At 43.1% G+C, this 25,398-nt stretch overlaps 1 protein-coding gene across 16 annotated transcripts in view; it reads right to left on the bottom strand.

Annotated features, from left to right (window-relative positions):
* tanc2a (tetratricopeptide repeat, ankyrin repeat and coiled-coil containing 2a) overlaps positions 1 to 25,398 on the bottom strand; it is a 1,067,833-nt gene that overhangs the window by 812,957 nt on the left and 229,478 nt on the right. The window contains exon 1 of one of the 16 annotated variants that reach the window (XM_038778856.1): positions 15,781 to 15,958. The exons of the other annotated variants lie outside the window; for them this stretch is intronic. The gene's annotated coding sequence lies outside the window, so the exon portion shown is untranslated. Of the gene's footprint in view, positions 1 to 15,780; positions 15,959 to 25,398 lie in introns of those variants that run through there. 16 annotated transcript variants of the gene reach the window in all.

Here is a 25,398-nt window from a genome sequence, read left to right as displayed (position 1 = left end):
TTTTTAATGAATTAAAACTGTGGTTACAAACTTTATGTAAACTTACGTACATGCTTTACTCCATACAGGCCCCCCCCCCCCCCCAACCATATTTCAGTTACAAATATTTATTATATATGTTAACAGAGTAAATCAGTGTGGAACAATTAATAAAGAAAATATTTACATCTCTTTAATACTAACATACTGCCTTACTGCAGCAATACAAGTTGCTGTATGAGTACCAAAGTTCATGCACTACAGATTCAAAAACAGCTTCTTCCCCGCTGTTACCAGACTCCTGAATGGCCCTCCATGGACTGAACTGATCTCTCAACGCATCTTCTTTAATGTGGTAGTACTATACTCCGTACGCTTCACCCGATGTCTATGTATTTACATTGTGTACTTATCGTGTGTCCTGTTTTTCACATATGGAACGACCTGCCTGGACTGAACGCAGAATAAGACTTTTCACTGTACCTCGGTACAAGTGATAGTAAATCTAAATCTAATCTAAAGAATTCTCCAGAATATGCACAATAAACTCCACATTTAGCATTACTACTTGACAAATATAGTTTTCATTTTAGCTACATATTCATTGTAATTAAATACACTTCGTATCATGGTCTGAAGCTACTTAAACAATTAGGGAGCCAGGGTGGGGCGGGGGGGGCAAGGTCAAATGAACTACCTCCTCCCCAATGATTGCCTCAGAGCAGTGCACAGTGCCTTAAACAATAGAACTTCATTCCACAGGATTAAAACTGAATTCTTTCTTCTTCTACAATATACTGTCAGGTGGTCTTTTCAGAGTTTCCCTAATCTTTTTTACAGATAACAATAATCTAATTACTACTCTCTAATTATGAGAGATTTCAAAGCTCACCAAAGTAACTGTTGACATTAAAATCCCCCACAGCAGCACTTGTTCATGGTTGCCTTGTAGAAGATTTGACATAACCACAGATAATTAAATGTTATCTGCCCTATTAAACACCGACAATCTGTAAAAAGATGGACTCCATCAGTTAATATCTTAAATTAATACTAAAACCAGCATCACAAAAAAATTAATGAGTGCATACTCCAAACATAGGCCACGTTGATAACCCAGCAAATTTTTTAAAAGCGAAAGAACAAAGAACAATACAGCAGAGGAACAGGCCCTTCGGCCCTTCAAGCCTGTACCGGTCATACCAACCTTGGCCAAAACCCTCAGAAATTACGAAATAGATTAGCAGTCCATCATCTTAACCACTCAGTCACCTCGTCATACAGTAAGTAAATATAATATTTAGATATAAAAAACAGGAATATGTTCCATGAATGAAAATATATCACAATCCCACAATGGCAGTTATTTCCCAGTTCAAATATCAATTCAATAATATTACCCATCATTACAGAGGATTACACAGTATTCACTGCACAGAAAGATGTAATTTGGACAAACAGATCCATGTCAGTGTTAATGCTCCGATGAGCTCCGGGAGCTCAGCGAACCATGCCCATATGTTCTGGGCATGCCCAGTGCTGGGGGAATTTTGGAAGGGGTTAGCAAGGACGGTGTCAAGGGTGGTAGGATCCAGGGTCAAGCCAGGCTGGGGACTCGCAATTTTTGGGGTTGCAGTGGAGCCGGGAGTGCAGGAGGCGAAAGAGGCCGGTGTTCTTGCCTTTGCGTCCCTAGTAGCCCGGCAGAGGATTTTGCATCAGTGGAAGGATGCGAGGTCCCCAAGCGTGGAGGCCTGGGTCAATGATATGGCGGGGTTCATCAAATTGGAGGGGGTAAAATTTGCCCCGAGGGGATCAATACAGGGTTTTTTAGGCAGTGGCAGCCTTTCCTTGACTTCCTGGCAGAACGGTAGGAAAATAGGCCGGCAGCAGCAGCAACACAGGGGTTGTTTCGGTGGAGGGGACAAATATGTACATGTGGTTATTGAATATGCCGGGTGCTAATCTATTTCTTCTTTTTGTAGTTACTGGGGGGGGGGGGGGGGGGGGGTTGTTGTTGTGTTTTTTTTTCTTTTTGTTGTTAATACTGTTTTCTTGTTGATATTTTCTGTTTTTGATATTTTGTGAAAATCTCAATAAAAATTACTTTTTTAAAAAAAAACAGTGCTAACAGTGGCACTTGCTTAGCAATAGCCTAGGCCCAACCATCTTCAGCTGCTTCATTGATGACCTTCCTTCCTTCATAAGGTCAGAAGTGGGGATGTTCGCTGATGATTGAACAATGATTTGCATCAGTTGCAACTCCTCAGATACTAGCGTAGCCCATGCCCAAATGCACCAGGCCTGGACAACATCCAGGCTGACAAGTGGCAAGAAAAATTTCCGCCACACTGCTCACTGATACTCAGTTTAGGCTCCACCAAGGTCACTCAACTCCAGATCTCATTACAGCCTTGGTTCAAACATGGACAAAAGAGCTGAATTCCAGGGGTGAGGAGAGAGTGAATGCTTTTGACATCAAGACAGCATTTGACAGAGTATGGCATCAAGGAGCCCCAGCAAAACAGCATGGTAATCAGGAGGGAAACTCTCCACTGGTTGGAGTCATACCTGGTACAAAGGGACATGATTGGGGTTGTTGCAGGTCAATCATCTCAGTTCCTCCAGATCAATCATCTCTGTTCTAGGACATCGCTGCAGGAGTTCCTCTGAGTAATGACCTAGACCCAACCATCTTCAGCTGCTTCATCGATGACCTTCCTTCCATCATAAGGTCAGAAGTGGGATGTTCGCTGATGATTGAACAATGATCTGCATAATTTGCAACTCCTCAGATACCAGCGTAGTCCATGCCCAAATGCGCCAGGCCTGGACAATATCCAGGCTGACAAGTGACAAGAAACATTTCTGCCACACTAATGATCTAGATGGGAATGTGGGTGGTATGATCAGCAAGCACACAGATGACACAAAAAATGGTTGTTTGGTAAATAATGAGGCGGAAAACCTTAGATTACAGGGCGATATAGGCGGGCTGCCCAGAAGTGCAGAATAGTGGCAAATGGAATTTAACCCAAAAAAGAGAGAGGTGATGCATTTTGGGAGGACAAACAAGGCAAAGGAATAAAAAATGAACGGTAGGACACTAGGTAGTACCAGAGGGACCTTTGGGTGCATGTCCATAGGTCCCTGAGTCAGATAAGGTGGTTAAGAAGGATGTGATACTTGCCTTTATTAGCTGAGACAAAGAACATAAGAGCAGGGAAGTTAAGATGGAGCTGTATAAAATGCTCATTAGGCCACAGCTAGGGTATTATATGCAGTTCTACTCGCCACATGATAGGAAGGATGTGGTAGCACTAGAAAGGTTGCAGAGAAGATTCACCAGGATGCTGCCTGGGCTGGAGCTTTTCAGCCGTGAAGAGAGGCTGGTTAGGCTGGGGTCGTTCGCCTTAGAGCAGAGTAGGCTGAGGGGCGACCTCACCGAGGTGTACAAAATTATGAACGACTTAGATAGGGTTGATAGGAAGAAACCTTTCCCCTTCGTGGAGTGGTTGGTAAACCAGGGTGCATGGATTTAAGTTAATGGGCAAGGGATTTTGAGGAAAAACATTTTCACACTGAGGGTGGTGGGAATCTGGAACTCACTGCCTGAAAGGGTGGAAGAGGCAGGAACCCTCACAACATTTAAGCAGCATTTAAAGGAGCATTTGAAATGTCACAGCAAACAAGGCTACAGACCAAATGCTGGAAAATGGGATTAGAATAGTAGTACCTTCATGGTCGGCAGAGGCACATTGGGCCGAAGAGCCTCTTTCAGTGCTGTAAAACCTTTATTACTCCATGATAAGCAATTTCCAGATAATGACCATCTCCAACAAGAGAAAATGTAACCATCATCCTTGACATTCAAATGCATTACCATCGCCAAGTTCCCAACTATAAATATCCTGGGCATGGGAACCTGGATTGTAGTTTTGGGGTACGGGAGATTGAGAGTATAGAGGTCAGGAGCACAGATTTGACTTCGCAGGAGGGTGCCAGTGTTCAGGTAGGTGGTTTGAAGTGTGTCTACTTCAATGCCAGGAGTATACGAAATAAGGTAGGGGAACTGGCAGCATGGGTTGGTACCTGGGACTTCGATGTTGTGGCCATTTCAGAGACATGGATAGAGCAGGGACAGGAATGGTTGTTGCAAGTTCCGGGGTTTAGGTGTTTTAGTAAGCTCAGAGAAGGGGGCAAAAGAGGGGGAGGTGTGGCGCTGCTAGTCAAGGACAGTATTACGGTGGCGGAAAGGATGCTAGATGGGGGACTCTTCTTCCGAGGTAGTATGGGCTGAGGTTAGAAACAGGAAAGGAGAGGTCATCCTGTTGGGAGTTTTCTATAGGCCACCTAATAGTTCTAGGGATGTAGAGGAAAGGATGGCGAAGATGATTCTGGAAAAGAGCGAAAGTAACAGGGTAGTTTTTATGGGAGACTTTAACTTTCCAAATATTGACTGGAAAAGATATAGTTCGAGTACATTAGATGGGTCGTATAGTTCGAGTACATTAGATGGGTCGTTCTTTGTACAATGTATGCAGGAGGGTTTCCTGACACAATATGTTGACAGGCCAACAAGAGGCGAGGCCACATTGGATTTGGTTTTGGGTAATGAACCAGGCCAGGTGTTAGATCTGGAGGTAGGTGAGCACTTTGGAAACAGTGACCACAATTCGGTGACCTTTACGTTAGTGATGGAAAGGGATAAGTATACCCCGCAGGGCAAGAGTTATAGCTGGGGGAAGGGCAATTATGATGCCATTAGACATGACTTAGGATGTGTTGGTTGGAGAAGTAGGCTGCAAGGGTTGGGCACACTGGATATGTGGAGCTTGTTCAAGGAACAGCTATTGCATGTTCTTGATAAGTACGTACCAGTCAGGCAGGGAGGAAGGGGTCGAGCGAGGGAACTGTGGTTTACCAAAGAAGTGGAATCTCTTGTTAAGAGGAAGAAGGAGGCCTATGTGAAGATGAGGAGTGAAGTTTCAGTTGGGGCGCTTGATAGTTACAAGGAAGCGAGGAAGGATCTAAAGAGAGAGCTGAGACGAGCAAGGAGGGGACATGAGAAGTCTTTGGCAGGTAGGATCAAGGAAAACCCAAAAGCTTTCTATAGGTATGTCAGGAATAAATGAATGACTAGGGTAAGAGTAGGGCCAGTCAAGGACAGTGGTGGGAAGTTGTGTGTGGAGGCTGAGGAGATAAGCGAGATACTAAATGAATACTTTTCGTCAGTATTCACTCAAGAAAAAGATAATATTGTGGAGGAGAATGCTGAGACCCAGGCTATTAGAATAGATGGCATTGAGGTGCGTAGGGAAGAAGGGAATGACGAGGGTAGAGCAGTTGATGTGGTGTATATGGATTTCAGTAAAGCGTTTGATAAGGTTCCCCACGGTCGTCTATTGCAGAAAATACGGAGGCTGGGGATTGAGGGTGATTTAGAGATGTGGATCAGAAATTGGCTAGTTGAAAGAAGACAGAGGGTGGTAGTTGATGGCAAATGTTCGGAATGGAGTTCAGTTATGAGTGGTGTACCACAAGGATCTGTTCTGGGGCCGTTGCTGTTTGTCATTTTTATAAATGACCTAGAGGAGGGCACAGAAGGTTGGGTGAATAAATTTGCAGACGACACTAAAGTCGGTGGAGTTGTAGACAGTGTGGAAGGATGTTGCAGGTTACAGAGGGACATAGATAAGCTGCAGAGCTGGGCTGAGAGGTGGCAAATGGAGTTTAACGTAGAGAAGTGTGAGGTGATTCACTTTGGAAAGAATAACAGGAATGCGGAATATTTGGCTAATGGTAAAATTCTTAGCAGTGTGGATGAGCAGAAGGATCTCGGTGTCCATGTACATAGATCCCTGAAAGTTGCCACCCAGGTTGATAGGGTTGTGAAGAAGGCCTATGGTGTGTTGGCCTTTATTGGTAGAGGTATTGAGTTCCGGAGCCATGAGGTCATGTTGCAGCTGTACAAAACTCTGGTACGGCCGCATTTGGAGTATTGCATACAGTTCTGGTCGCCTCATTATAGGAAGGACGTGGAAGCTTTGGAACGGGTACAGAGGAGATTTACCAGGATGTTGCCTGGTATGGAGGGAAAATCTTATGAAGAAAGGCTGATGGACTTGAGGTTGTTTTCGTTAGAGAGAAGAAGGTTAAGAGGTGACTTAATAGAGGCATACAAAATGATCAGAGGGTTAGATAGGGTGGACAGTGAGAGCCTTCTCCCGCGGATGGAGGTGGCTAGCATGAGGGGACATAGCCTTAAATTGAGGGGTAATAGATATAGGACAGAGGTCAGAGGTAGGTTTTTTACGCAAAGAGTGGTGAGGCCGTGGAATGCCCTACCTGCAACAGTAGTGAACTCGCCAACATTGAGGGCATTTAAAAGTTTATTGGATAAGCATATGGATGATAATGGCATAGTGTAGGTTAGATGGCCTTTAGTTTTTGACTTCCCATGTCGGTGCAACATCGTGGGCCGAAGGGCCTGTACTGCGCTGTATCGTTCTATGTTCTATGTTACCATTGACCAGAAACTGAACTGTACCAGTCATATAAATACTGTGGCTACAAAAGGTCAGAGGCTTGGAATCCTGCGGTAAGTAACTCACCTCCTGACTCCCCAAAGCCTGTTCACCACCTACAAGGCACAAGTCAGGAATGTGATGGAATACTCCCGACTTGCCTGGATTAGTGCTGCTCCAATAACACTCAAGAACCTTGACACAATTTAGGACAAGGCAGCCCACTTGATTGGCATCCCATCCACAAACATTTACTCACTCCAACATTGATGAACCATGGCAGCCGTGTGCACCATCTACAAGATGCACTGCGGAAACCCACCAAGACTCCTTAGATAGCACCTTCCAAACCCACGAACACTACCATCTAGAAGGATAAGAGCAGCAGACTCATGTGAACACCACCACCTGGAAGCTCGTCTGCAAGCTACTCATCTTCCGGACTTGGAAATATTTTGCCAATCCTTCAGTCACCGAGTCAAAATCCTAGAGCTCCCTCCCTAATAGCACTGTGGGTGCCTACCCCAAATGGGCTGCAGCGGTTCAAGGTGGCAGCTCACCATCTCCTTCTCAAGGACAATTGGGTATGGGCAATAAATGCTGGCATAGCCAGCAACCCCACATTCACTAAATTAATAGAAAATTTCTCCCACGTGTTTATTCAGCTTCCCCATTATTACTAACTATCAAAAATATTCCTTATGGTAGCTGTTCCACATTGTCAGTCTGGGTAAAGGATTTTCTCCTGAATTTCCTGCCAAGTGCATTAGTGATTATCTCATATTTAAGGACCATACTTCGGTTTCCATGCAAATGCAAACATCTTCTCCATCCTATCAAACTCTTTCATTATCTTAAAGACCTCCACTAGGGTCACTTTTCTGAAAGCTTGTCTTGGGGGCAAATATGACACTAAGGTTTAGCCTCAGACGATTCCCAGGTGTTGGAATGAAGCCGGCTAAGGAGCAGAGTTTGTGGCAGGAACCAAAGACAATGGCTTCCCAATGTTCAATTTGAGAAAATTTCTGCTTATTCAGTACTGGATGTTTAAAAGCCATCTGACAATTGAGAGAGGGGCAGCATACGTATAAATAATAGGAGGGGTCAAAGATAGATTGTTGGGAAACTCTAACGATAAGTGTATGGGAGCAGGAAGAGATGCCATTGCTGTTGATTTTCTGGCTCCAATTCAGTAAGAATGGAATCAGATGAGTGCAAACTCATAAATGAACAATGGAGATACATTGGAGGAGGAGGACGTGACCAACCCTGCCAATTGCCGTAGACAGGTCAAGATGTATGAGGAGGAACAGTTCAACTCTATTAGTCAGTAAGAGTAGTAAGGGCGTGGAATGCCCTGCCTGCAACAGTAGTGGACTCGCCAACATTAAGGGCATTTAAATGGTCATTGGATAAACACATGGATGATAAGGGAATAGTGTAGATGGGCTTTAGATTGGTTTCACAGGTCGGCGCAACATCGAGGGCCGAAGGGCCTGTACTGCCCTGTAATGTTCTATATCATGTGAGATTCACAGTAGTCCAAATGTGGTCAAATCAAGGTTCTATATAGGTCAACATAATTTATCTGCTTTTCAAATCTCAGCCACCAGAAATGAAACCTAGTACCTTGTTTGATCATCGTTTAACCCACATTTTTACTAATTTCTTTATTTGTGCCCCCAAATGAGTCAATTGTTCCACTCCACTTAGACAGTTATTTCCCAGGTGTTTGTGGACTCAAACATTGGCCAATTACACATCCATTCTGTAAAGTTATGTCTTCCCGTATTTTGTAGCAGTTTCCCTCTGCATGCACTGTATCTTCCCCAACCATCTGATGCCTTTAGAATTTTGAAATTGTACTCCAGATTCCCAAACACAAATTGTTATGCAAATGGTCAACTGCTGTGGTCTTCGCACCGATCCCTGTGGAGCATCACTTTGCTTCTTTTGTCAGTCCGAGTTAACTACCCTACTCTTATCCATTTTGCAGTCATCAAAATGGCAACCACAGGTTGAATATAGATAGCCATAAAACCACAATCAATAAAATTTAAACCATAGCACCGCAAACCATCCACCTGCAACATCACAGAAGGGGAAAAGCAAGAGACTATAATATTATCGAATTCTTTATCAAGTTGGATCATGAGCTACTTGATTCAGAGACCAGGGTCCTGAACCTCAATAAAGGTAACTGTGATGGTACGGGGCATGAGTAGGCTCTAATGGACTGAGAAAGATTACTGAAAGTAAGGACGGTGGACAGGCAATGGCAGACATTCAAGGAATGAATAGGTGAACCCAAAGGTTGTTTATTCCTATTTGGCGCAAAGGTGGAAAGGGAGCTGTGGCCAAACCATGACTTACAAGGGCATTTAGAAAAGGAGCTGAAGGAAATTAGTGTTAGTAGAGAATGGGAGTGAAGCCACATAAATCTCCAGTGCCTGATAATCTTCATCCCAGAGTACTTCAGGAAGTAGCCCAAGAAATAGTAGATCCACTGGTGGACATTTTCCAAAATTCTTTGGATTCTGGAATAGTTCCTACAGATTGGAGAATGGCTAATGTAAGCCCACTATTCAAAAAGGGAGGTAGAGAGAAAACAGGAAACTAAAGACCAGCTAGCCCTATGTCGGTAGTAGGGAAGTTGCTAGAGTCCATTATCAAGAATCTCATCGCACAACATTTGGAAAGCAGTGGTATAGTCACAAAAAATCAGCATAGATGAAAGGAAAATCATGCTTGACAAGTCTACTGGAATTCTTTGAAGATGTAGCCAGTAGAGTTGACCAGGGAGAACTGGTGGATGTAATTTATTTAGATTTTCAGAAGACTTTCAACAAAGTCTCACATAGCAGATTACGATGTAAAGTTGAAGCGCTTTGGATTGTGGGTAATGTGTTGAGATGAATGGAAAGCTGGTTGGCAGACAGGAAGCAAAGGTTTGGTGCAAATGGATCTTTTTCCAATTGGTAGGCAGTGACTCGTGGGGTACCGCAGGGATCTGTGCTAGGACCCCAACTGTTCAAATTATATGTGAATGATTTGGACAAGGGAACAAAATGTATTATCTCCAAATTTGCAGATGATACAAAGTTGGCTTGGAGGTTGAGCTGTTAGCAGGATGCAGAGATGCTTCAGTGTGATTTGGACAGGCCAAGAGAGTGGGAATATGTAGTATAATGTAGATAAATGTGAGGTTATCCACCTCAATAGCAAAAATAGGAAGGCAAATTATTTAAAATGGGTGTAAATTGAGAGAGGTGGATACTCGAGGATCAATTGCTGAAAGTAAGCGTGCAGGTACACACAGGCAATAAAGAGGCAAATCATATGTTGGCCTTTATAGCGAGAGGATGACTATAGGAATAGGGATGTTTTACAGCAATTGTATAGGCGTTGATGAGGCCACACCTGGTGTAGTGTGTGCATTTTTGGTGTCCTTATCTGAGGAAGGATGTTCTTGTTATGGAGGGAATGCAATGAAGGTTTACCAGGCTGATTTCTGTGATGGCAGGACTGTCATATGAGGAGAGACTAAGTTGTTCGGATTATATTCATCGTAGTTTAGAAGAGTGAGAAGGATCTCATGGAAACCTATAAATTCTAACAGGATTAGACAGGGTAGATTCAGAAAGAATGTTCCCGATGGCGGAGGTGTCCAGAACGAGGGGTCATAATTTGAGGATAAGGGTTTTAGGGTTGAGCTGAGGAGAAATGTATTCTCTCAGAGAGTGGTGAATCTGTGAAATTCACTACCACAAAAAGTAATTGTGTGATTTCAAGAAGGAACTAGAAATAACTGGCTAAAGAGATCAAGGGATATGCACGGGGTAGGGGGAATTAGGCTATTGGATTTGATGATCAGCTATGAGCATAATGAATAGCGAAGCAGGTTCAAAGGGTCGAACGGCCTTCTCCCAGTTCTATTTTCTATGTAAGCTTCTATGAAAGTGGGCAAAATGGAGCAGGATTATATTGTAGGAGAGTGTGGCATTATCCATTATGCTCGTAAGAATAGGAAAGCAGAATTATTATTTTTTTTAAAGTGCAAAACTTGTAAATTTTGAAATTCAAAGAGACTTTGGTGTACCAGTCCAAGGAGCGCAACGTTAGCATACGGATACAGTAAGCATGCAGATACTGTAAGCAACTAGGCAGGCATGTGGCATGTTGGCCTTTATTGCAAAAGGATTGGAGTCAAAGAATAAGGAGGTAGTGCTATAAACGTACAGGCCTTTGGTGAAAGCTCATGATTAGGAATCTAAACCACGGCAGCGTGAATGAGGAATCAGGGACCCAAGTGAACAGGGAAAGCGATTTAACCTATCAGACTGAAGAATCTGAACTGAAAATGTGGCTGCCCAGTGGTAGTATTGTAAGTTCAGAAGGGCCAGGCTGCTTATGCATCTTCTCCTCTGCAGTTTTGCTTCAGGGGTTCTAGGAATTCTCTCCCCCCCCCCCCCCCACCCACCCCCAATAAACAGCATAACCATTTCATCTATTCTTTGTGGACAAGGCACACAAGTACACCAACTTCATGCTCTTCCATGTTTCGGAATGCTAAATCTCTTGGCAAGATCCTTTTGGGGAAAAGCTTCTAGAGAAACAGAAAACTCAAGACAGCCGTTGTGTGACTTCAATGTTTAACTACACATGTGCATCACCAGATGTCCAATTTTCTCTTCAATAACAATAATCACTGAAAGTCACACCACTACTTTTACCATAAAATCTGGGTCGATGTAATTAGATTGAACATATGAATGGAAAAGGAATATTAAGTCAGGAGAGGATATAGGACTGGAAATAAATGCATTACAGACACAGAATCAGTGACCTTGTAAAAGAAAAAACTGGATACCATGGATCAATGAGAAATATTCCAGAATATTCCAAAGAAGGGAAGGTGCTGAAGTTTAGTTCCACGAATGCAGATGAAAGATCAAATGTTTTTTAAATATATTAGTCCAAACGCAGCAAAACAAAATAAACACAAAACAAAATCATGGACAAACTCATGAACAACAATAGAACTGGTAAATGTAGTGCAAACAGTTTGTCATTCAACCTCCAACCAAGCAGGAGTCATGGCCAGGCTACCAGAGAGGCAACGGCCAAAATGTCGGTCCCCCCCTCCCCTCAAGCAATTCCGGCGCCCCGAAGATCGTCACCAGCGAACAGGACTCCATCCTGACTACCACGATTCCCGACATGGTCTCAGACTATTATTATTATGTAATAGCAGCAAATATCACTTATTTGTTTACAGATTTCCCATTATGCACCAATATTAGGCAGGTTTCTCTGCCCCACCACACCAGATTTCAGGATTGGGATTCTTAAGTTTCACCAGCTGGTCAATGTTTCCCATTGTTGGGCAGCCCCACACCGTCTGGGAACCCCCGGGCTGCCGGCAAAACTTAGACTCCCAACGGCGAAGAATTTAGCATGTTATGTTTGAAAGACCTAGGCCCAAAAATTGTAATTCTACAGGTAGTCAAGCTAAACATCACTTAACTGTACAGCTTACACTTGTTTCAAAGATTTCAATTCTTTTGAACTCAATTTATGTATAATTGATCACCAGACCTAAATTGTATCAAAACAAATACACCAATCTCAGGAGATTAGGCACCCCTCCACACTCTTAATTCATGTTCAGAAGTTAACTTCCACGGTATTAATAATAATAATCTTTATTCTCACAAGTAGGCTTACATTAACACTGCAATAAAGTTACTGTGAATTACCACCAGCAGGGAACACCAGATTGGTCAGCTAAATATGGCTGTTTTACTGCAGGAAATAAAATCATAGAAAAACAAAACTGAAAACAATTAGATAATGACATGTTCAACTGTCTATCAAATACAAAATAACAGTCCTTTGATGCTTTTGTTATTTTAAATAAAAATACACACGTGCCCACCATCTGCATTCTTGGGCTCCTTCCCCTGCAGTGACTTTGAAATATGACTCACCCATGTGAACTGGGAGAATTAAAGGTAACAAAAGCCTATTTATTTCCAGAATCAGCCAGATCCGAGCTCCAAAACTGTCAACTGCTAACAGAATGAAGACACTGTTACTAAGTTACTGTAAAAAAACTGTGAGAATAAGAAAATTATCATCCTGACAGAACATGCACCTATTTTATTATACAAACACTGCATTGCATCTGATCAATCATATGCAAGGAATACTGTTTTTGTAAACAGCATGAATTCATTAATAGCTTGCGGTGTTAAGAGAAAGGTTATGCTTCAACTCACCGTCAGCTAATTCAGAAAAAACTCTGTTATTCCACATAAGGAAAAAATATTGTAATCAATCTTGTAATTCACAACTTAAGGACTTTGATCGTTCAGAATGAATTTTCAGGAGCCATGGTATTCCCTGAAGTTAATGGTAATTTAATGGTAAATGATATCCCAATCTAAACCTAGTCAGCCAGGATTTGTATTCTGATTAAACATATTTAGACATGTTTTTACTCTATTCTTTTTAATCCAAGTGGATTTTTTTTATTTCAACTGCTATTTGTGTACTTAAGGGTGACAGTTTAGCAGAGCAGCTTTGTTTTCTCAATTGCTTCACTCTTGGATCTCCTCTTCTAAAAGGCGGTTGACTTGCACACTAGATTAAAAGTTTCTAAGTAATCACCCCTAGAGGCCCTAATCATAGAACAATACAGCACAGAACAGACCCTTCGGCCCACCATGTTGTGCTGCCCACTTATCCTAATCTAAGATCAACCTAACCTGCACCCTTCAATTTACTGCTGTCCATGTGCCAGTCCAAGAGTCGCTTAAATGCCCCTAATGACTATCACCTCCACTGGCAGTGCATTCCACGCACCCACCACCCTGTGTGTAAAGAACCAACCTCTGACATCTCCCCTATACCTTCCTCCAATCACCTGAAAATGATGTCCCCTCGTGACAGCCATTTCCGCCCTTGGGAAAGGTCTCTGGCTATCCACTCCATCCATACCTTTCATCACCTTGTACACCTCTATCAGGTCACCTCTCTTCCTTCTTCACTCCAGTGAGAAAAGCCCTAGCTCCCTCAATGGTTGGGATATGCCACACAAGGCTCTGCACGAGCACTGGAATGAGGCGTAAATGTTCAGGGCTGAGGTAACCTTATAGGCCACCGGGAGAGGGTCAAGTCCGAAAGGACATGGCACAGGTGCTGCACCATCTCCTTGTTGAGGCTGGGCCTCCTGTGGCACATGTTGTCCATCATCTGGTTCAATGGACCAACAACACCTGACCATTGTGGGCCATCGCCGGCCTCCTCCTGAGAGTCCCTCCCTGGATGACAGGCGGCCAGATCTTCAGACAGAATTTACCCTGCACTTTGAGAGGGATAAGCTGGAATCAAATGTAAAGGTATTACAATTAAATACGGGTAACTACAAAGACATGAGGGAGGAGCGGGCCAGAGTTGATTGGAAAAGGAGCCAGGCAGGGAAGATAGTGGAACAGGGGCTTTTGGGGGTTATTTGGGAGGCACAACAGAAATTCAGCCCGAGGAGGAGGAAACTTGCTAAGGGGAGGACAAGGCATCCATGGCAGACGATGGAAATCAAGGACAGGAGAATATCAAGGACAGGAGAAAAGCAAAACAAAAAGCATACAAAATGGAGAGGATCAGTGGGAAGCCAGGGGATTGGGAAACCTTTAAAAGCAGAGGACAACAAAAAAAAGCAATATAGGGGGGGGGAGAAGATGAAATATGAGTGAAAGCTGCTAGCTAGTAATATAAAGGAAGATAGGAAGAGTTTTTTTCAACATATAAAAAGGTAAGAGAGAGGCAAAAATAGACATTGGACCACTGGAAAATGTGGCTGGAGAAGTAATAATAGGAAACAAAGAAATGGCAGAGGAATTGAATAGTTACTTCACATCGGTTTTCACAGTGGAAGACACCAGTGGGATGCCAGAGCACCAGGAGATCAGGGGCACAGGTGAATGCAGTGGCCATCATTAAGGAGAAGGTTCTGGGGAAACTGAAAGGGCTGAAGATGGATAAATCAACCTGGATCAGATGGACTATACTCCAGAGTTCTAAAAGAGATAGCTGAGGAGATTGCAGAGGCATTGGTGGTAATCTTTTAGGAATCACTGGAGGCAGGGAGGGTCCCAGAGGACTTGAACGTGGCTAATGTAACACTGCTGTTTAAGAAGGGAGGGAAGCAGAGTCAGGAAATTATAGGTCGGTTAGCCTGACTTTGGTCATTGGTAAGATTTTAGAGTCCATTATTAAAGATGAGATCATGGAGTACTTGGAAGTGCATGATAAAATAGGACTGAGTCAGCATGGCTTCATCAAGGGGAGGTCATGTCTGACAAATCTGTTAGAGTTCTTTGAGGAGGTAACAAGGAGGGTAGTGTTATGGGCTAGGGTTTAGAAAACTCCAAAGCATCTCATGGAGTTCACCTGACCCACAACTGTTTCTAGATTTTGGTTATTAGAAACATAAGGGCCTACCTTTCAGGTGTTATTCAACAGAAGCCTAAAGCACTTTTATTCAAAAACAAAGTTTATTCTACGAATTCAGTTAACATTTCTATAAACACACAGCAAGCGTTTTTATCAACTATAAACATAAATACCTCACACAGCTACAGTTCTCTCTCCATATATATAATAACTCTTAATGACTTCCCTTTCAACTGTTTAAATCTGATAACATCCAAAAAACCAGACAAACCCTTTTACCAAAACAGTAGGTTTGAATTATTTCCAGAAAATAGGTATCACTTTTAAATTATCATGTGATCTGGCCTCCTTTTAACATGCAGAAAGAGACAAGAGAAACCTTCTTCGTCTGAATCCAGCTTCCAACTGTGTAAACCAAAGTAAAACTCATGCCGCAGCCAGCTCCCAGCTCAAAACAAAGTAAAACCCAGTGCCACTGCCCAGCTCCACCCACACAATGACATCACTGAAGATATTCGATAAAACACACTTTTCTTAAAGAGACACTCCGATGACACCTCCCCCAAGAAAAAAAAATAAAGCATCAACTTCAAAGATGGTTTCATTTTTCACCTTTTCACTTTCCTTTAAGAAACACTGACAGTAAATACACAATTCTTTAAACAAAACAAAACAGCCAATCATTCATAATAATACAGTCCATTTTACTTCAGGCTTCAATTGATTGACATAACTGCCTTTCATCTAACTGGGTCAGTTGCTTATTGCCCTTTAAACCAGACTACTGCATTTTTAAAGAGAAACACTTACTAACACTTACCATTAGTTTCCCACTGCTCCAAATTCTTAATACCCTCACTCTGGCTGAAATCTCACTCCAGCTGACAAATCGTGTGCAAGCTCTCTGGACTTGATGGTTTGAGTTCTATGGAGTAGTTGGATAGACTGGGACTTTTTCCCCTGGAGCGCAGGCTGAGGGTGATCTTATAGAGGTCTATAAAATAATGAGGGGCATAGATAAAGTAGATAGTCAACATCTTTTGCCAAAGGCAGTGAAATCAAAAACTAGAGGGCATAAGTTTAAAGTGAGAGGGGAAAGATACAAAAGGGTCCAACGACGCAATTCTTTCCAGAGAAGGTGGTGAATGTATGGAACGAGCTGCCAGAGGCAGCAGTAAAGACAGGTACAATTTTGTCTTTTAAAAAGTATTTGACACAGTTATATGGGTAAGATGGACCAAATGAGGGCAACTGGAACCAGCTTATGGTTAAAAACTGGGCGACATGATAAGTTGGGCTGAAGGACCTCTGTTTCCATGCTCTAAATTTCCATGATTCTATGTGGTAACACATAGTAGGTGCTTTCATATCTGAGTAAACATTCTTTCTTGCTAACCCCAGGCATTGACTGCCAGCAGATTATTTAACAATAGAGTTGTCATGCTTGACCCCCAAGCTTACAACATATACATACATACACACAAACACATCTAGCAAAAATGACAACTACATTTCCTCATACTAATTACATGAACATGAACATGAAAATTTAAATATTAAAAGATTGTTAACCTGTGCAGTTACTAGTTATACATACAAGAAACCAGGGAGGGTGGTTGATGTGGAAAAAAAGAGAAAATGGCAGCCTTGATACAAATTTAACCGAATGACAGGAAACAGCAGTGGTGTTTTTAAACCAGGAGGTATACAGTGGAGCTTCCCAAGGTTCAGAGTTAAGATCCCTGCTGTCCCTGACATTTATTAGTTACATAGACTTGGGCACAATTTCCAAAGTTGATGCCACAAAATTTAGAAGTATTATGAATTGAGAGGAAGATAGTGATAAACTTTCAGCAGATATAGATAGGCTGGTAGAATGAGTGGGCACATGGCAAACTAAATTTAATGCAGAGTGTGAAGCGATTGTAGAAAGGAGGAGAGGCAATATAAAGTAAGTGCGCAATTCAAAAGGATGTGCAGGAGGAGAGAGATCGGAGGATACATGTCCACAGATCAATGACATGGCGGAGGCTGAATTAAGTGGTTTATAAGGCATATAGAATCTTGAACTTCACAATAGAGAGTGTACAAAAGCAATTAAATTATAATACAACTTTATAAAATTCTGGTTCAGCCTCAACTGAGAGTATTGGGTCCAATTTTGGCCACCACACTTTAGGAAGAATGTGAAGACTTCTAGTGCTGTAGAAAAAATTATGAGAAGGATCCCAGGGGTGAGGAACTTCAGTATGGGGATAGATTGGAGAAGCTGGGGTTGTTCTCATAAGAGAAGCTTTGAGGGGAGAGATGATAGAATGTTTTTAACCACAAGCGATCTGAACAAAATAGATAGCGAAAAACTGTTCCCATTGGCAGAAGGGTCAAGAAGCTAAGGAAACCAATCTAAATACCACTCGCGACAGGGGGAAGAGCTTTTCATGTAGCAAGTGTTTAAGATTGTGGAATGCACTGCCTAAGAGTATGGTGCAGACAGATGCAACTGTCACTTTCAAAAAATTGAATAAGCACCTGAAGAGAAAAAATTTCCAGAGCTATAGAGAAAGGGTAGCAGATTGTGTCTCGAGCCAGCAAGAACAAGACAACCATTCTACGACTGGCATATTCATTACGAGCTTGGGGAATAGGTCAAAGCTTATACGTTTATCCACTAAATCCATTCAAAACCCAGAAGTATAAATGCCAAATTCTTCTGGGACATATAGACAAACAGAACTTAATACGCACTTGCACATACACATTCCGAAGCTAAGTGCTGTCTTATTAAAACTATTATTTTTTAGGTGGTAGCGGGTGGGTTACGTGAGGTGAGCATGGGAGTGGCTGTGTTTTCACAAGCTCTGGCTCCACTCATCTTTCAATCTTTATTCTGATCATCGTGCACATCCTATTTTTGCATTTTCATGGTCTGCATAGTTAGTGCTAAGTATCATGTTGTTGGTCAGTGTTTCGGCTTTATTGAATCGAGATGAAAGGCTTCAATCGTCGTTGATTCGTGGCAGCCGGAGGGGGTTGGGATGGGGCCCTGTCTTTGGCAGCACAGCTGCTTGGAAGGTATCCCACCCTGACGCTATGGTTTTAACCAGCGGGTGATGGCTGCCAACGATGAAGCTAATCCATCTGAGTGACTTGACTCCGCGATGTGGGACGTCAAAACCTAGAGTTGCAAAGTGTCTTTATCAAGGCAGTGGCTGCGCATGAGGAGGTTCTTTCAATAGAAACAGCACTGTCCTTGGTGAGTGCCTGCCTTCACATGATTTAAGCCCTGTTGCATGGCTTGTCATCCATCCTGAGGGGTGCGGGCAAGGATGAGGAAGAACCGACGAGGAGTCCTGCTGAGTCTGATGTCTCTGGTGAGGTGGTGGAGAGGTTTTCAGCTGAGTTTGAGAACTGGCTGCCATGTTTCAGGAGTCTTGATCTGGAGGCTAGACAGCTCTAATACAATGGATTACATATAATCCTCTCTTCAAAGCCTGGTGTTGGGGTGGCCTTCCAACCTCTAGTTCTGTGTGGTCCTGTCCCTGGTGTCAGCCGAGAGGGGTGGGGCCAGCCCAAGCCGGCCGGACTGCCCCGTCCAACAGGGAACTGGTTTGTTGATCGCCTGGTCGAGTCAGCACGCTGGAAGTAATGAAGCTCCTGCTCAGATCGTTGACATCCATAGAAGATCCTGAAGGATGCTCTCCATCCTGCTTCATCCTTTACGTGCGCGAGTGGAGTGATCTTTTATCCCTGATGACTACTTCATTTCTCAGTTGTGATCCTGGTCTTTACATCCTGATAATCTTGATGTTATTTTATCTGCTGGCAGAGTAGTGAATTCTTTGGGGCTGATGTCTTGGACCGTCAATTATCAGGGTTGTAAGGGGTTAAGCTGGATATTGTATACGGAATTTGTGCACAGTTTCTTTATCCTTTTGTATCCGGGGGTGGGGGGGGGGGGGGGGGGGGGGGGGGGGGATGAGGATGAGCAGAGCCAGAGAGGAGTGAGGGGTGGAGGGTGAGTGGCAAGATTAGTTCTGTTCTCACTACATTTGTAGAATGTCCACCATAAGCAGGTCGATTAATTTTCTTTTGGTTGCGCTTATTCCTTTTTGAACCCAAGTGAACTGTGTTTTATTCTGTTGCGGGCTGGGGTTTATTGAGCTCACATTGTGGGGGAGTCGGTCAGTTATCCTGGAATTATATCTCCCTCTTTGACTGTTCTTCTGCTGTCAGAGCTTTTGTGGTGAGGTTGGCCTTATTATTCACTACTTTTGGTGGTAGGTGGTATGGTCCCTAAAAGGAGGTTTCTTGAGGTGCTGTGTATCACACTGAACCACACAGGCCTAGCCTGGAGGTGGTGTTAGATAGGACGGTCATGGTAGTCCCTGGGGCTAGTTTTTTTCATGTATTTATTCTTGTGGGGGCGCTGGGTTAGGCAAGGCCCATTGTCGCGGTCATTATCCTCGGGCAATGGCACCCCTTTGGGGGTGCCGTGGAGGGAATCCCTTGGTGGGTGATCCACGTTCAGAGAGACTTGGGGCAGGTCTGGTGGGTCCCAGTCTTTATCCTTGGCTAATTCCACCTGAGGGTTAGGCGGGCCTGTTTTTGTCCTAATATGGTGAATCCGAAGGGTTAGTTTTGACAGTTCTTGCTTTTCTTCTTCCTCTTTTTTCCTTTGGACCTGCATAGGCGTAAGGAGCGTTAATTATATCCTTAGTTTTGATGCTCTCGCGGACTAATGGTGGTAGTGTTCAAAGGTAGACCTTGATGGCACCGGCAAACAGATATAGAATCCTTACCTCTTGTTTTGATGGTCTCGGTGGTTTGAGGAGGGGGGTCCCAGCTGGGGGGTAGATGGATAGTGTGCACAGGAGGTGGAGGGAAGTGGAGCTGGTCAAGGTGAGGGATCTGTATTTGGAGGAAGGGTTTGTCAGTCTGCAGGTGTTAAGGGAGAGGGTAGAGTTGCCGAGGGGGAGTGAGTTCAGATGTCTGCAGATTAGGGACTTTATTCGAAAGGTCTGGAGGGGGTTTCCTAGGTTACATAGAACATACAGTGCAGAAGGAGGCCATTCGACCCATCGAGGCTGCACCGACCCACTTAAGCCCTTACTTCCACCTTATCCCCATAACCCCGCCTAACCTTTTTGGACACTAAGGGCAATTTAGCATGGCCAAGCCACCTGACCTGCATGTCTTTGGACTGTGGGAGGTTGCCGGGACACATGCTGCTGGAATGACTGCTGCTTCTGGATGTGGAAGGGGAGGGAAGAATTGGGGATATATACAAGTGGCTGGGGAAGCAGGGAGGTGAGCGGTAGTGAAGATCAAGGAGAAATAGGAAGGGGAGTTGGGTGGAGAGATCAATTGGGGAATATGGAGTGAGGCACTGCATTGGGTAAACGGGACCTCCTCCTGTGCAAGGATGAGTCTTTTACAGTTTAAGGTGGTGCACAAGGTGCATATGACTCGGGCGAGAATCAGTGGGATTTTCCAGGGGAGAGCAGATGAATGCGAGAGGCAGGGGCCAGAAAATCACGTGTACTTATTTTGCGGTTGTGAAAAATTGGGAAGACTCAGAGTGAGAGTGGGAGTGTTCGTGGTCTTAGCAAGGACAGTGGAAGAATTGGAGGACCCGGACCCAGACTCTTTGGTGGCGATATTTGGGGTTTCAGAGAAGCTGGAGCTCATGGAGAGCAGGAAGGTCGATGTTGTGACCTTCGCCTCTGATTGCACGGTGGAAAATTTTGCTAGAGTGGTCGGCATTGCCACCAGGGGTAGCGGCCTGGTTGGGTGAACTGTACGTCTTCCTGCAGTTGGAGAAGATGAAGTATGAGTTAAGGGGCTCTGCAGAGGGGGTTGAGAAAAGGTGGGGGATGTTTGTGACCATGTTTGAGGAGCTGTTCATCGCTGGAGGGAGGGGAGGGGGGTGAAAAAGGGGGTAAAATTTGTACAGACTGTTATTGCTGGGAAGTATGTTTCCCAAGGTGTTTATTTGTTGTAACCTGTTTTGATCCTGGAATCAAGTTCTTTTCCTCACGAGTCTTGACCCCCAATGTTGCCTTTTGCCCTACTGGGGATGGGGAGGTGCTGGTGGTTTGAGTATCTGCTTTGTCCTTGGTCCTGAGGTTGAGAAATTGGGTTATGGGGTTTCGACTCTTCACTTTCAGCTCTTGCTTTCTTTTTACTTTTGTTGTAGGAGACCATGGGCTGTTAACATGAGTCTGGTTCTCTCCTTTAATTTGTCTTTGTATTTTGCCATCTGGAATGTGAGGGTGGCTCCGGTCTGGGTCAGGAGAAGAGTTCAAATTGCACTGTAAAAAATTGCCCAATTCCCCTTCGTACTGGGGTTCTCGGGTATCGTTTGCTTCTCTGTCATTTTTTTTTAAGGTATGGGTGTGATGAGAGTCTAAATTTGGTGCCTGTATCCTGCTCAGATGCAGACATGTCATTTATCCAGGAGGGAAATCTGCAGGGGATTTTGTCCATAATTCATCCGGTCTTGCTGTTGCTGGAATGACTGTTGTTTTGGGCTGTAGCTGTTACACGTTAATGTGTGTAGTTGTCTTTTTTTGATTTTGTTTGCTTTTCGTGATGACGTAAAAATGTAAAAACTCCAATAAACAAATGGTTTTTTAAAAAAAAGCTAGTTGTTGTCTGTGTTATCAGAGCAAGAGGTAACATTTTGTTACATCCACAACCTAACTTAAAAATCTACTGTAAGTATGGCAAGCAAATGCAACTATGGGGTTGGCCAGTATCGTCATTTTAAGACTCCATGAACCCAGAATGCAATCTCCATTCTGCGAGAAAAAACTGTAAGGGGAAGAGTGCAGGAAATTAATTGGACAATTCGAAACAGGTCATTGTCAGTGTGGAGTTCGCACATTCTCCATGTGCCTGCATGGGTTTCACCCCCACCACCCAAAGATGTGCAGGTTAGGTGGATGGACCACACTAAATTGCCCCTTAATTGGAAAAAAAATAATTGGGTATTCTAAATTATTAAAGAGGAAAAAAAAAAATCGGGCAATTCAAATCTGGATGAACATAGAACATACAGTGCAGAAGGCGGCCATTCAGCCCATTGAGTCTGCGCTGACCCACTTAAGCCCTCACTTCCACCCCATCCCCGTAACCCAATAACCCCTCCTAACCTTCTTTGGACACCAAGGGCAATTTAGCATGGCCAATCCACCTAACCTGCACGTCTGTGGACCGTGGGAGGAAACGGGAGCACCCGGAGGAAACCAATGCAGACACGGGGAGAACGTGCAGATTCCGCACAGATAGTGACCCAGCGGGGAATCGAATCTGGGACCCTGGCACTGTGAAGCCACAGTGCTAACCACTTGTGCTACCGTGCTGAATTCAGTCTAAATTTAATCAATATTTATTTTGTAAGTGCCGTAACATTCAATGTCAACAAAAATATGGTGCAAGAATGAAGGCTGAAATACAACTTTAGTTGGTGTAGGGACAGTTACCTTTCTGAAAAGGGAACTGATTTCTATAAATTGACTGGGAAATATTCATTTGCAGATTATATTTTCAACTAAATAAATCTTAAAAGCAAAAACACATCAAGCCAACTGCTGATTATTCGCCTCCTCCACAAGGCTGAGATCTTTGGGTTTCCGGATAGTTGGAGAATGGTTACTTCCCAAAATGCACTACAGGACCCCCTCAGAAGTTACAATACAGTGACACCATGGGAATTGTCTGGGAAACTTGACCTTGCAATGGGCAGTTCCACTGCTCCTAGGGACTCTCTGAGAAAGACTCCAAATTCCTAGTTGGCGACAGTTCTGACGTACTTAGCTGAACAATTACCTCAGGAAAACTCCTTGTGCATCTTCTGGGTAACTATACAACTGGCCCCTCTCAAAACTGACTCCCCCCCAACCGCCCCCGACATCCCACCCAATCAGACCTCACCGACCCTAACCACTCGTCTCTCCCCACAACACCCCAAATTCACCACCCGACTCCCTCTCCACGACACCCTGATTCCTCCCTGATGCAATCCAACCTCAGGACTCGATTCCCCCACTGTCAACCCAACCTGACTAGTAGTCCCCATCGCCTTTCTCCCCTATGTTCCATGGCTTCCCCCGACCCAACCTTATCACCCTATCCAGATGCCATCTTACCCTTACACCTCAACCCACCCATTACCCACTTACCTCATCCAACCTGTCCGCTTGCTATCCCACTTCCTTATCCACTCCACTCCATTACCTTCCACATCCTACAACCTGCCCCACTTGCCTTATCCACCTACCTTCTCTTCACAGCTTTTCAGCGATGATGTGGAACATTTAAACTCTTTACGAACCAGAGTGCGGCATCTCGTGCCATGAAGATGCACAGCTTGACTTGCGCCAATAATCCAGCACTACAAAGCAATTGATTTCAGGTATTTCACATTTCTGGAAAAGCCAGGATTACTAGTCCCAGCCCGAAATGTGGCAATCCCACGGACAACTGCCACACCTCAGATGATTCGGACCAATAACATATTCACTGGTGAATATAGGTCAAATTGCCAAAGGTATCACCTTCCAAATGGCTGTCAAACTCCCCATCAGCAAATTTCAAATATTTTTCTTTTCAGGCAATGCCAGGACTTTCAAATTCAGTTTCTTAATATAAAAACTGTCATTTCAGGAGATTTCTTCCATTACCAATGACAAGTTGAAGATGGAATTTGTTTTTCAAACTTCAAAGCATTTTTGATTCCCAAAAAGAATTCTTTAATTGAAACACCAGGCACTAAGCATATTTAATTTCTAGAAATCCAGTCATTTAAAGCTGCCAGTGTCTCTAATTTAGAAACCTAGATTAAAGGCTAAATAAAAACACTCATTCTAATTTAATGGAGCCATTTTGGAGATAAACTTTGATTGAAAAAGTATGAATTTTCAGATCTCAGATTTAATCATTACTTCCAAAAACATTTCTAAAACCCTTTAAAAATACCCACTGACATTTTCTAAATTTGTACAATAATTTCCTTTGCCAAAACTAAACTTAAACTGCAGTGCTCCAAAGATGTCACATTTGAATGGATCTTTAATTATTCCACTTGCAAGGTCACTATAATATGGCTAGTTACTACTGAGCATTCACATTTTCAAATATTCCTGCTGGTGGCCAACAGTTTGGAGCACATAAGTCTCACCATGGCAGGTTGGAGATGAATGGATTACATTGTGAACCGTAGGCATTGAATATTTATAAGTAATTCTCAATATGAAACTCAAGATTAGCCCATAAATCAAGCATTTCAGAACATATAGTTCTGATGCTAATTGCTGCACCTATGCATACATAAAAAGGAATAGGATGCTTGTTCTTATAACCTAAAGAGCACAACGGTCTGTTGGGTTTATCAGGGGAAAACCCGGCCGCAATAGGCTTCCACATCCAAAATAAACTTGCATTCCATTTCACCAAAAGAGATACTTACCTTGTTTATTGAAAGTTATAGTGCAAAGCCATTTTCTCTGCAATGCAAGTTCAGCATTCTGCTTCAAAAATTTGCCTCAGTTTAAGATTTCTTCAATGAATTGGTGATAATAAACATAACATCCAAATGAGGTTATGATGATTTCATGTACACACAATTCACTCATTGATAAAGGTCTACTATGGCTACCAAATGATCATTTATTCATATTAATCAAATGTTCCAGGAATAATCAATTTACCTACTTTGTCCAGTATTTAATTGAAGAGTTAACTTTAACTCATTCATTCTACTATATTCTACATTAATGGCATTAATAACTGAAAATAATTATTCTATTATTCTTCCTCCTCCAATATTGCTATTTTTGGGAAAGAAAAACAAATATTTGCTGATGTTTGGCAAAATAGGCATGTTTTAGCAAACAGTAATTTCTTCTCTTAATTACCACCAGAACACTATTAGTCATTTATCTCTTTGCTGTTGTGGAATTGTGCTTTGTCGAGAGTGACTTTGTTCACCTGCATAACTGCCATTGTCCTGTAGAGTAATTAACTAGTTTGGGAAATTTGAGTTATGCTCAGGGGTTTTATAAATGTGAGCATTTAATTATTTTTCCTTTATTCTTAGTAAATGATAAACAAGTCTTTTGATAGTACAGAACTTGAGCATTGCTGAAACAAATACATTTTGTTGAAGCTGAGGGGCTTTTCACATTAACTTCATTGAAGCCTATTTGTGACAATAAGCGATTATTATTATTATAGTCTTGCCCTCATCGGGGCGATTTGCAAGAATGCCAATTTAAGGAAAATTAATAATTTTATGCTGTATGAAAAGAGAGTGTTGATTGGTTGGCAAGTGGACTCTGATTGGTAGAGTGGTTGCCATGGAGAATGCACCACTTGCTTTCTCTTACATTGGTGTTCATAGATCATAGAATTTACAGTGCAGAAGGAGTGCATTCGG

Source organism: Scyliorhinus canicula, chromosome 19 (assembly GCF_902713615.1).
Source record: "Scyliorhinus canicula chromosome 19, sScyCan1.1, whole genome shotgun sequence".
NCBI classification, from domain to species: Eukaryota; Metazoa; Chordata; class Chondrichthyes; order Carcharhiniformes; family Scyliorhinidae; genus Scyliorhinus; species Scyliorhinus canicula.
The sequence above is the reverse complement of the archived record's forward strand: the minus strand, read 5'-3'. Positions and strand labels throughout refer to the sequence as shown.